General features: G+C 36.9%; 1 long non-coding RNA gene and 1 pseudogene across 1 annotated transcript in view; both read left to right on the top strand.

The window, feature by feature from the left end:
- Positions 1-12,876, top strand: part of LOC123606273 — a 117,688-nt gene that overhangs the window by 18,454 nt on the left and 86,358 nt on the right. The window lies entirely within an intron of this gene.
- On the top strand, positions 6,258-6,929 carry LOC123606272 (annotated as a pseudogene).

Genomic DNA, 12,876 nt, shown 5'->3' on the forward strand with positions numbered 1-12,876 from the left:
GGCCATTTGTTACTGATTTTCCATGTGTCTGGTAGCCATTTTGTCCCTCTTCCTGGCTTGCTACTTTCCTTTTTGTTTCATTGATTTTCTTTTGTAGTTATATGCTTTGATTCCTTTCTCATTTCTTTCATGTATCTTCTATAGTATTTTATTTGTGGTTACTATGAAGATTACAAGAAGCATCTTAAAGTTACAGCAATCTACTCTATTATTTTATTTTTCTTTAATTTTAATTCCAGTAGTTAACACACAGTGTTATATTGGTTTCAGATGTGCAATATAGTGCTTCAACAATTCTATACATTATCAGGACTCATCAAGTTAAAGTACTCTTAATCCCCTTTACCTATTTCACTCATCCCCCACCCCCGTATCAATCTGTTTTGAACTGATAATAATTTAACTTAACTTGTGTAGAAAAACTCTATTGCTTTACATCTCTGTTCACTCAGCTTTATGTTACCAGTGTCACAAAATTACATTAAAAAAATTTTATGTTTATCCATTTTTGAAAGACAGAGACAGAGCACAAGCAGGGGTGGGGCAGAAAGAGAGGGGGACACAGAATCTGAAGCACACTCCAGGCTCTGAGCTGTCAGCACAGAGCCCGACACGGGGCTTGAGCTCACGAACCACAAGATCCAAAGTCGGACGCTCAACCGACTGAGCCACCCAGGTGCCCCACAAATTACATATTTTTTTTTTAATTTTTTTTTTCAACGTTTATTTATTTTTGGGACAGAGAGAGACAGAGCATAAACAGGGGAGGGGCAGAGAGAGAGGGAGACACAGAATCGGAAACAGGCTCCAGGCTCTGAGCCATCAGCCCAGAGCCTGACGCGGGGCTCGAACTCACGGACCGCGAGATCGTGACCTGGCTGAAGTCGGACACTTAACCGACTGCGCCACCCAGGGGCCCCACAAATTACATATTTTTATACTGTGTACCAATTAACATAGATTTATAGTTATTTTTAATGCCTTTGTCATTTAAATTCTATGCCAGAATTAAAAGCGATTTATGTCAACATTACAGTACTGTTTGTCTTTACATTGATCTTTCCCAGAGAGAGAGCTTTATAATTTTGTTTTCATTTGCTATCCAGTGTCTTTTTGCTTTAACTTGAAGAACTCCTTTTAGCATTTCCTGTAAGGCAGTTCTTGTGGCAGTGGACTTTTTCAGCCCTCATTTGTCTAGGAAAATCTTAATTTCCCTTTCATTTTTGAAAGACAGCTTTGCCAGACACAGTATTGTTTGGCAGTTTTCTTCTCTCATCACATTGAATAGATTATCCCAAGTCCTCTGGCTTGCAAGATTTCTATCTATTGAGAAATCTGCTGATAATTTCATAGGAGCTCCCTTATATGTAATGAGTCACTTTTCTCTTCCTGCTTTCAAGATTCTCTTTGGGACTTTTGACAATTTGATTATAATGTGTCTTGGCATGAGCCTTTTTGTATTTATCCCAATTGGAGTTCTTTTTATTTCTTGAGCTTGTGTATCCATTACCTTTCTCAAATTTGAGACATTTTTGGCCTTTATTTCTTCAAATAGACCATCCACCCCTTTCCCTGTCTCTTCTGTGGCTCCCATAATGCATATATTACCACTTTTGAGTAGTATACTTCTGAGGGTGTCCCATAAGTCCCTTGGCTCCTATCACTTCTCTTCATTCTTTTTTCTCTTATAATTCTGACTCATAATTTCAAATGACTCGTCTTCATGTTAACTGTTTCTTTTGCTTGATCAAGTCTGTTGTTGAATCCTGCGAGTGAATTTTCCAATGCTCTTTTTGTATACTCCAGCTTCAGAATTTCTCTTTGATCTTGTTTTTAATAGGTTCTATCTCTTTGCTGATACTCTCATTTCGTTCATGCATTGTTTTCCTAATTTCATTTAGTTGTCCATCAGTGTTCTCTTTTAGCTCATCAAGCATCTTTTAGGCTGTTTTTAATGGTTCTTTATCAGGTAATTCATAGATCCCCATTTCTTTAGGGTTGGTTTCTGGAGATTTATTTTGTTCCTTTGATTTTTGCCGTATTTTCCTGTTTTTTTGCATGCCTTGTGATTTTATTGAAACTTGGGCATTTGAAAAAATAACCATCTCTCCAGGTCTTTATGGACTGTCTTTGTACTGGGAGGATCTTCAAAAATCAAGCTGGCTAGAGATTCTGGAGCGTCTCAACTCACTTATGCATATGTGACTTCTCTGAGCTTGTGCATGTGATTTCTCTGTTAAAGAAGTTTGCCTTTTTTCTTTTCAGGAGCTTATAATATTTCCTTTCCCTGGTGACTGCCCATGGTAATTCAATCTCTCTGGTGTTGCAACAAGCCACCATGCTAGCCTTTGTTCTCAGTGGCCCCTAGACATCCAAACTATATTGATTCCTGTCAGAACGGAGTTAAATGAGACAAAAACTAGTCCTTGGGACAGCCTTTTGAAAGGCCAGAGTGTTTGATAGATGTTCCACTTTTCTTTGTCTCTCCCTAGGGAGAAGCCACAGGTTGGGCATTTTCTACCAATGTTCTGTGCTGCAGAAGGGGAGGGGATATGCCGGGTCAATGCAACAAACTTTCTTACCAGCTTCCATGTGGCTCTTCTTGACTTTGCCCTCCCCAGGGGTGCTGCAAATTCTTAACTGGTTTCTCGAGTTTTCACAAAGGCAGTTTAGTCTGTATATCATTGAGTTGGTGTCTCTGTGGGGAAATAAGAGACTGGGACTTCCTGTTCCACCGTCATGCTGGTGTCACTCCTGGGCATGGGTGTTTTTTCACATGTTCTTCATTCACTGACAGTTTTACTTTCTCTATTTCAAATTCTGTACATAGCTTATTAAGTAATTTGGAATATACCTGTTTTTTTATCTCCAAATTTAACAGCCTGTTTACACATATAAAATTGCATTCTCATCTTTTGGTAGCTATACTACTCAGTCTCTGTTATTTCAGCGTTCACTCCATTCCGATGTTCTTCTGGGGTCCCATCTCAATGTCAACCTCATGCGTAGGAGTTGTAAAGGTTCCAGGCTAGCTCTCTCCTTTGTGTTCTGATCCACAGGAAATACTCTTGTATCCTTTGCCACACGTCAGTGTAAGTTTAGCATGTTCCCAACAGAGCCTGGTTTCGCTTTCTCTCTTCTGCCACCCCAGGATAACAGCGACAGCCCCTCTCCATTAAAATCCTGAGGCCTTTGTCACATATTAGTTTTCTGTGACATCCAGCCCCACACCTCCAAGAAACTTATGTCATACCCTCTAAGTGGTCTTACAGGACTCCTTCCTGAGAGAAGTTAGTACCCTCTAACATACCCCCCCACCCTTCCACTGGGTGTGTATGTGACAAACACTCATAGTTTGTTCTAAAGAAATCTTTCTCACAAAATCTCTTAGCTTCAACCAGTTTTACTTACCCTATTTCAAATTCTGAATATAGTGTAGTAAGCCTTTTAGAATATAATTTATTACATCTTTAAATTTAACATCCTGTTACACATATAGAATTGCATTTATAGGCACATATAAATTTCCAGTTATGTGTGTGTGTTTGTATGTTTTACAAGAATTGGATCATTCCATGTGTGGTAGGCAAAATAATGGCTCTACAAATAGGGCCACATCCTAATGCTCACAGCTTGTGGATATGTGACCTTATCTGGCAAAAGGGACTTTGCAGATGGGATTAAGGTAAGGATCCCAAGATGGGGAGATTACCCTGTATTATCTGGGTGTGTCCAATGTAATCATGAGTGTCCTCATAAGTGAAAGAGAAATGCAGGAAAGTCTGAGAAGGAGAGTTGATGATAGAAGCAGAGATTGAAATGATCTGATTGTTGGTCAGGGCCATGTTCAAGGAATTTTGGCAGCCTCTAGAAGATCAAAAAGACAAGAAAAAATGAATTATCCCATAGAGCCTCTAGATGGAACATGGCCCTGCCAATATATTGGTTTCAGCCCAGTGAAATCCATGTGGGACTTCTGACCTCCAAATGTGCAATGCAATAAGTTGAAGGTGTTTTGAGGCATTAAGTTTTTGGTAATTCGTTACAGCAGCGATAGAAAATTAATAACGGCTTGATTAAATGAAATATAGAAATCATAGATCAAGAACCTGTGGAAGAGCCAAGTATTAGTCACCCCTACCACCCAGGTTCCAAGTGCACCCCTATGTTTCCCAGGATCCCTTGCAATTAAGTTGGGACTGTTCATGGCTAATTGAGTGTTAAGTGGAAGTTACATATTACTTCCAAGCCGGTTGAAAGCTCTCCACTCCCCTTTCTTGGCAACTTTAAAGCCCACATGTTCAAAAGTAAATCTGCAAGTGGTGAGATGTCAATAGAATGTCATTTTACCTTATATTCTTGGTTTATGCCAAGTCTTTACTTGTAATGTAAATAAAAACTATCACTATCAATAATGTCATAAAGATGTTACCTTACTTTTTTTTTCTAAAACACTAGCTTGTCTTTTGCAGCTAGATATTCATCCAACTGGGATTTTTTTTCAGTATATTATGTTAGGTAGTAATGTAATTTTATTCTGTATTCATAATCAGTTGGACCAGACTTTTTATTGAATGGTGTATCCATTTGAACATACTTGTTATATATGGTTTCCATATGTGAGCAGGGCTATTTTGAGTCTACTGCTCACTTCTGTTTTATTTGCTTGATTTATCTGTCCCTGGGCTAATACTAGACAGTCTTAAATACTGTTGCTTTATAACATGTCTCCCTTCCTGTTCTTCAAATTTGTCTTTGAGATTTTTGGTTCTTTGTCAATTTCCATGGAAAACTCTGGTGGGGCTTTGTGCTTATATTTAATTTGTAGATTTATTTGAAGAGAATTTCCGTCTTTGCTGGAGAGTCTTCCAATTTTTGGAGTTGGCATTTTTTCCTCTTAATTTATGTTTTCTTTTCCATCCTTCAATAATGTTTTGTAGTTTATTTTGTAAAAAATCATTTAGATTTCTTTCTGGACACCCATAAATTTTGGTCACTGTTATAAACGGAATATTTTTTTCTACTACCCTAATAGTAGTAGAAAAAAGTCTACTTTGTAACTGGAGATATATGAGGATTGTAGATTCTTTTCTTTGTATCTAGTAGCATCACTAACCACATTACTGATTCTAAGGGTTTATCTATAGATATTCTTGAATTTTCTATGTAGACAATAGTCAAATCTGAAATACAAACAGTTTGGGCTCTTATTTCTTAATTCTACTATCCTATTTTTTTTTTTCCTTACTGTTTTAACTAGCGAACTAATGCTAAAAAGCAATATGACATGAAAGGATGCTCAGCATCACTATTATCAGAGAAATACAAATCAACACTGCCATGAAATATCACCTCACACCCATCATAATGGCTAAAATTAACAACACAGGAAACAACAGATGTTGGTGAGGATGCGGAGAAAGAGGAACCCTTTTGCATTGCTGGTGGGAATGCAAACTGGTGCAGCCACTCTGGAAAACAGTATGGAGGTTCCTCAAAAAAACTAAAAATAGAACTACCCTACGATCCAGCAATTGCACTACTAAGTATTTACCCAAAGGATACAAAAATACTGATTCGAAGGGATAGATACATGCACCCTGATGTTTATAACAGCATTATCAACAGTAATCAAATTATGGAAAGAGCCCAAATGTCCGCAGACCGATGAATGGATCAAGAAATTGTGGTATATGTATGATGTGAATCCAGACATGAGGAAATACATTTTAGCAGTTTCCAAACCCTTTTATGATGCTTGCTGATAAAAGTTACGTGGGAGGCAGTAGGAGGGAACTAATATTTGTTGAACCCCTACCATGATTTGGGCAGTAATGCTGACCTCTGAATACCTGGTTTCTCATTTAATTCTCCCGGCTCTCTGTGAGGTGAGCAGTGTGATCCTTATTCTGCAGAGGAGGAAACTCCGAATCAGAGAAATGATATTTGCTAAAGGTCACGCCAATGGGACATGGTAGAGTCCAGATTTGACTCCTGGTCTGTTTGATGCTAAGGTTTTTGCATTTTCCCTTTAGGTCTGAATTACACTTCTCCTTGTTGTTAGTCAGTGGCACAGTTTTTCTCTCAGTCACTAAGCTCTATTCGTGATTAAACAGTTATATTAAAAATGTAGTGCTTAAGAAAAAAAGAAAAACCTGGCTCTTAGAAGTTGAGGCGAGAGTGACGCCGATGTGGTAGCCACCGCCACTTTCGTCATGGGATAATAAAGCCGGGACGTACCACCTCACTGGTTAACTATGGAAGACTATACCAAAATAGAAAAAATTGGAGAAGGTACCTGTGGAGTTGTGTGTAAGGGTAGACACAAAACTACAGGTCAAGTGGTAGCCATGAAGAAAATCAGACTAGAAAGTGAAGAGGAAGGGTTTCTAGTACTGCAGTTCAGGAAATTTATTAAAAGAACTTTGTCATCCAAATATAGTCAGTCTTCAAGACGTGCTTATGCAAGGTTCCAGCTTATATCTCATCTTTGAATTCTCTTCCATGGATGTCAAGAAATACTTAGATTCCATCCCTCCTGGTCAGTTCATGGAATCTTCACTTGTTAAGAGTTACTTGTACCAAATCCTACAAGGGACTGTGTTTTGCTACTCCAGAAGAGTTCTGCACAGAGACTTAAAATCTCAAAATCTATTGATTGATGACAAAGGAACAATTAAACTGGCTGATTTTGGCCTTGCCAGAGCTTTTGGAATACCTGTTAGAATATACCACATGAGACAGTGATGCTGTGGTATAGATCTCCAGAAGTAATGCTGGGGTCAGCTCGCTACTCAACTCCAGTTGACATTTGGAGTTTAGGCACCATGTTTACAGAATTAACAACTAAGAAACCACTTTTCCATGGGGATTCAGAAATTGATTAACTCTTCAGAATTTTCAGAGCTTTGGCCACCGCCAATAATGAAGTGTAGAATCTTTATAGGACTATAAGAATACATTTCCCAAGGGGAAACCAGGAAGTCTGGCATCCCGTGTCAAAAACTTGGATGGAAATGGCTTGGATCTGTTCTCAAAAATGTTGGTCTATGATCCTGCCAAATGAATTTCTGGCACAATGGCACTGAATCATCCATATTTTAATGATTTGGACAATAAGATTAAGAAGATGTAGCTTTCTGAGCATTTCTACGTATCAGAAACAGATAGTTATGTTTTTACTGCTTTGTCTATTTTTGTTTTGTGTTTTTCTCTTTCTTTCTTCCAAACTTAAGCTGTACTTCGTCTTCTGATTTCAAAACTGTAACTTAAAAATGTAAATATTGGTCTATATGAATTTAAGTATAATAATTCTGTATATGTTTATAGATCTGACTTCAACAACTATTTGTTACCGTAATAAAAGTATAAATCTACTTTCAGCCATAAAAAGGAATGAAATTTTGCCATTTGCAATGATATGGATGGAGCTAGAGAATATTATGCTATGTGAGATAAGTCAGTCAGAGAAAGACAAATTCTAAATGACTTCACTCATATGTGGAATTTAAGAGACAAACAGATGAACATATGGGAGGAGGAAGGAAAAAGAGAGAGAGGGAAACCATAAAACAAACTCTTAACTGTAGAGAAAAAGCTGAGGGTTGCTAGAGGGGAGGTGGGAGGGGTGTTGGGTATTAAATGGGTATTGGGTATTAAGGAGGACACTTGTGATGAACACTGGGTGTTGTATATAAGTGATGAATCACTAAATCGTACACCTGAAACTAAAAAAAAAAAAAAAAGATTGTGAATTCCCTCGTTTTTTTTTTATTTTCCATTTCATTGATTTTTGATCTCATATTTATTATTTTCTATATTCTATTTTCTTCAGATTATTCTTGTTCCTTTTCTAATGTCTTGATCTTGATGTTGAACTAATTAATTTTAAATCATTTCATTTTTTAAATTAATTTTTTAGTTTATTTATTTTTGAGAGAGAAAGACAGAGAGAGAGTTGGGGAGGGGCAGAGAGACAGGGAGGCACAGAATCTGAAGAAGGCTCCAGACTCTGAGCTGTCAGCACAGAGTCTGATGCAGGGCTCAAACTCTGAACTGTAAGATCACGACCTGAGCTGAAGTTGGATGCTTAACCAACTGAACCACCCAGGCACCCTAAAATCACTTGATTATATGTAGGTATATATGTATATACTATGCACCTATACATAGTACATATGTATATATATATTTAATTGTGTAAATTTACCTCTAAATCCCAGTTAACTGCATCTGATAAATTTTGATATGTAGCACTTTCACATGTGTTCATTTATGATTTTTCTATTATGATATCCTCTTTACATTTTAAAGGTTTCAAATATGGAAGGTTATAGGCAAATTTCCTTTTAAACAATCTTAAATTTATTTCTAATTTTATTGCAGAGATTATAATTTATACACTATTGATTCTTTTGACCAGATACCAAGAAAGAATACCCAAAGCATTGCAACTTTTCTAAACATGCTATGTACACATTAGAATAATATATTTTATGTATTTCTTGGGAGCAATCTTTATATACACATGTGTGTAAGTATACCAAATCAAGCAGTTTAGGTCTGTTATTTAAGTGTACTATAACCTTTCTAATTTTGTTCACTAGTTCTATCATTTTATGATAGGTAATGTGCATGTAAGCACCGCCCCCCCAACTGTAATTGTGGATGTGTATACCTTCCTTGAGCTCTATTTTGCCTTATATATTTTATTTTTATTGTGATAAGATGTATAACATAAAATTTACAATTTTCACAGTATCGAAGAGTACAATTCAGTGGCATTAATTACATTCACAGTGTTATGTAACCATCACGGCTATTTGCAAAACTTTGATTAATCCACACAGAAACTCTGTAACCATTAAGCAACAACTCCCTATTCCTCCTCCCCCTGGCTCTGATAATCACTAATCTGCTATTTGTCTCTATTAATTTGTCTATTCTAGATACCTACGTGGAATCCTACAGTGTTTGTCCTTTTGTGTCTGGTTTATTATACCTGGCAAAATGTCTTTGGGGTGTTTATTTTGTAGCATGTATGAGAACTTCATTCCTTTTTATTTTCAGTTACATTCAAAACCCACTGATTTTAAAGGTTTTGTCAAAACACTCTAATTAGTGATTTTGTTGACTGTGTGTAGTTATTTCATATGTTTTGGGATGTAGTTTGCAGCTTCATTTGGAGTGGGAAGTTCTGTCTCTCTCTCTCAGTCTCTTAGTCTCACATGTTTGGTTGCCTCCACTAGAATCATATGGCTTCCCAGTCCAGAACCAGGTCTTATGTAATATAATGAGAGCTTAATGCGCAAGTTCTCCTGTGGCATAGACAGAATGCAGATCATGATCTGAGCCAGCAGGTGGTTGGTTTCCATTCTTGTTTACGAGGCTGTTTATGTGTCTTCCCATTTCCTTATGCCCGTAGCTTCTTAAAAACTGTAGCCACATGTTGTGTTGGTCAGCCACAGTTTGTTGATTTTTTCCTTCCCAGTGCCCTTTCATGACCAGGGCAACTCCACCCCAGTCCCTGGCACTGAGTTGTGATTCTAGCTCTCTAATTCCTTGTGCTGGATGGATCTTTTTCTGGTGTGTCACCTTACATAGCTGAAACTCCCAGTTGCTGCTTCCATACCCAGAGCTCAGCAGGCCCGTAGGCTCAGCCCTGCTGACCGCTTGCATTTTTTTCAGTTTCTGTTTCAAAGAGATGTTTATCTTGTTTTCAGTCTCAGCTGTGTCTTTTTTTTTTTTTTGTATTTTATCCTTCCCTGCCTTGGATCAATAGAATTTCTATGATACTTTTTCCCCTTTATTAGTTTGGAAGCTATTGATTGTATCTCTATTCTTTAATGGCTATAATTAAGTTTTTTAAATACAGAGATATATGACATTCTTACAGTGAAGTTTATGAGACCATATTCATTCTTTTAAAGAACAGTTATGAAATGTCCACATCTTTACCAATACCAAGACCAAAAAAAAAAAAGAAATATCATCACACCCCAGAATCTTTTTATGGGGCCCTCCTGGATTATTCTCCTTCCCTCCTTTTTTAGCAATTATCAGTGTATAAGAATTTATACTAATTCTTTATTTCCTTATTTTTACTTTTTATCCCCCCTATGTTTATATCCTTTAACAAAACTAAGTTTTTTTTCTGTTTCTGAAGGCAATATAAGTGAATTACTTGTTTTTCTGTTTGCTCTTTTTTACTCAATATGATGTTTAAGATTTATTCTTATGCATCAGTGTATTTGGTCAGAGTAATATATTACAAAATTATTTGAAATGATTATATTTTTCCCATGTGGTTGTGTTTTTTAAATTGATGAAGAGTTTGGTTCACTTGTTTTGTGTTGGAGTTAACTTTATTGAGATATAATATACATAAAATTTACAACTTGTGAGTGCAGACTTGATTACGTCAACGAATATATTCATCATCATAACACGGAACATTTCTGTCACCCCAAAAAGTTTCTTTATGCCCTTTGTGATTAATCCTTCTTCCCATTCCCTAGTCCCTGGCACCCGCTGATTGGCTTTCTGTTACCATAATTTTCGCTTCTAGAATATCATAAAAATGGAATGATACTGTATGTACTACTTTTTATTTGGCTTCTTTCATCTAGCATAATGCTTTAAACATGAATCCACAGTGTTTTATGTATCCTTAATTTGTCTCTTTTTATTTGTTACATGGTATTCTGTGTATATAAAGGCCCATTTGGTTATTTGTGTTGTTTCCCCTTTGGATGTTAATTAAAGTTGCTATAAGCATCTGCGTGCAGGTTTCTATATGAACACAAATTTTCATCTTCTGTGAGTAAATGCCTAGAATACGTGGCTCGGTTATATAGTGACTGTCTGTATAACTTTATAAAAAATCACCAAACTTTCAAAATGTACGGTTTATATTCTCATCAGCAATCTGTGAACATTGCAGTTGCTCAGTGTACAAGAATTTATACTAATCTTTTATTTCCTTCACTTGATAGTTGGTTATTTTTGTTGGGGCCATGATAATACGCATGTAGTGATAGCTCATTGTGGTTTTATTTGCATTTCCCCAGTGACTAATGACTTTGAACTTCTTTTTAGGTGATCATTAGCCACCCCTGAGTCTTCTTTTCTAAAGTGTCTGCTTAAATCTTTTACTCAAGTCTTAATTGTGGTGTTTGGCTGATTACTGAGTTGTCAGAGTTCTATACATATTCTGGAAATAAATTCCTCATTGAATATAGGTTTTGCAAATAATTTCTCCTTGTCTGTGGTTTGCCTTTCATTTTTCTTGACTGTCTTTGGAAGAGCCAAACTTTATGACTTGATAATGTCTAATTTACTTATGTTTTTGTTTGTGCACTTTGTACTCCTATATAAGAAATCTTTGCCTACCCCTAGGTCAATAAGATTTTCTCCTGTGTTTTTCTCTAGAACTTTTATAGATCGAGATTCCTCTCCTTGTGGATGCCCAAATATTCCACCACCATTTATTTAAAGAACTATCCTGGGGCACCTGGGTGGCTCAGTCTGTCAAGTGTCCGACTTTAGTTCAGGTCATGATCTTGCGGTTCATGGGTTTGAGCCCTGGATCAAGCTCTGTGCATACAGCTCAGAGTCTGGAGCCTGCTTGGGCTTTTCTGCATTTCCCTCGCATTCTGCGTTTCCCTCTCTCACTGCTGCTTCTCCGCTCTCACTCCCCCCCCCCCAAAAATAAATGAACATTAAAAAAAAAAAAAAAAAGAAAGAACTATCCTTTCCACATTGAATTGTTTTGACACCTTCGTTGAAAATCAATTGGCTCTACTTATGTGGGTCTATTTTTGGAATCCTTATCCTGCTCCATTGATCTGTATGGCTGTCTTTATACAAATAACACAGTGTCTCGACTGGTGTAGCTTTATAATTCTCCAATGAAACCATCTGGATCTGGATATTTCTTTTAAGTTACACATTCAATTTCTTTAATAGTTATAGGACTATTCAAACTCTTTCATAATGGTGAGTTATGGTAATTTGTATTTCCAAGGAATAGGTCCATATCATTTAAATTGTCAAGATTATGGGGCGCCTGGGTGGCGCAGTCGGTTAAGCGTCCGACTTCAGCCAGGTCACGATCTCGCGGTCCAGGAGTTCGAGCCCCGCGTCGGGCTCTGGGCTGATGGCTCAGAGCCTGGAGCCTGTTTCCGATTCTGTGTCTCCCTCTCTCTCTGCCCCTCCCCCGTTCATGCTCTGTCTCTCTCTGTCCCAAAAATAAATAAACGTTGAAAAAAAATTTTTTTAATTGTCAAGATTATGAGTGTAGCGTCATTTGTAGTATTTCCTTATTATCCTTTTGTAGAGATATCCTGATCTCTACAGGATACAGATTACAGATAATTTGTATCTTTTCTCTCTTTTCTTTATCAACTTTGCTGAAGTTTGCCAGTTTTAGTGATATTTTAAAAGAACCATCTCTTATTTCGTTGGTGTTTCCTATTGCTTTTTCTGTTTTCAGTTTTATTGAATTCTGCTGTTACCTTTATTATTTCCTTCCTTCTGCTTGATTCAGTTTTATTTTGCTCTTCTTTTCCTGGTTTCTTGAAGTAGGACCTTAGACTATTGATTTAAAACTTTTCCTCTTTTTTAATATTATTTAATGCTATAAATTTTCTTTTCTGCACTGCTTTATTTATGTCCCTCAATTTTTGATGTGCTGCATCTCCATTTCATGCAGTTTAATGCACTTTTTAATTTCCCTTGAGACTCCCTCTTTCACCTATGAATTGTCTAGAAGTATTGTTTAGTTTTCAAGACTTTCAAGATTTCCTGTTATTGACTTCTACTTTGATTCTAATGTGGTCAGAGAGCACACTCCATGTGATGGCAATTCTTTTGAAT

Source organism: Leopardus geoffroyi, chromosome A2, assembly GCF_018350155.1.
Source record: "Leopardus geoffroyi isolate Oge1 chromosome A2, O.geoffroyi_Oge1_pat1.0, whole genome shotgun sequence".
NCBI lineage: Eukaryota > Metazoa > Chordata > Mammalia > Carnivora > Felidae > Leopardus > Leopardus geoffroyi.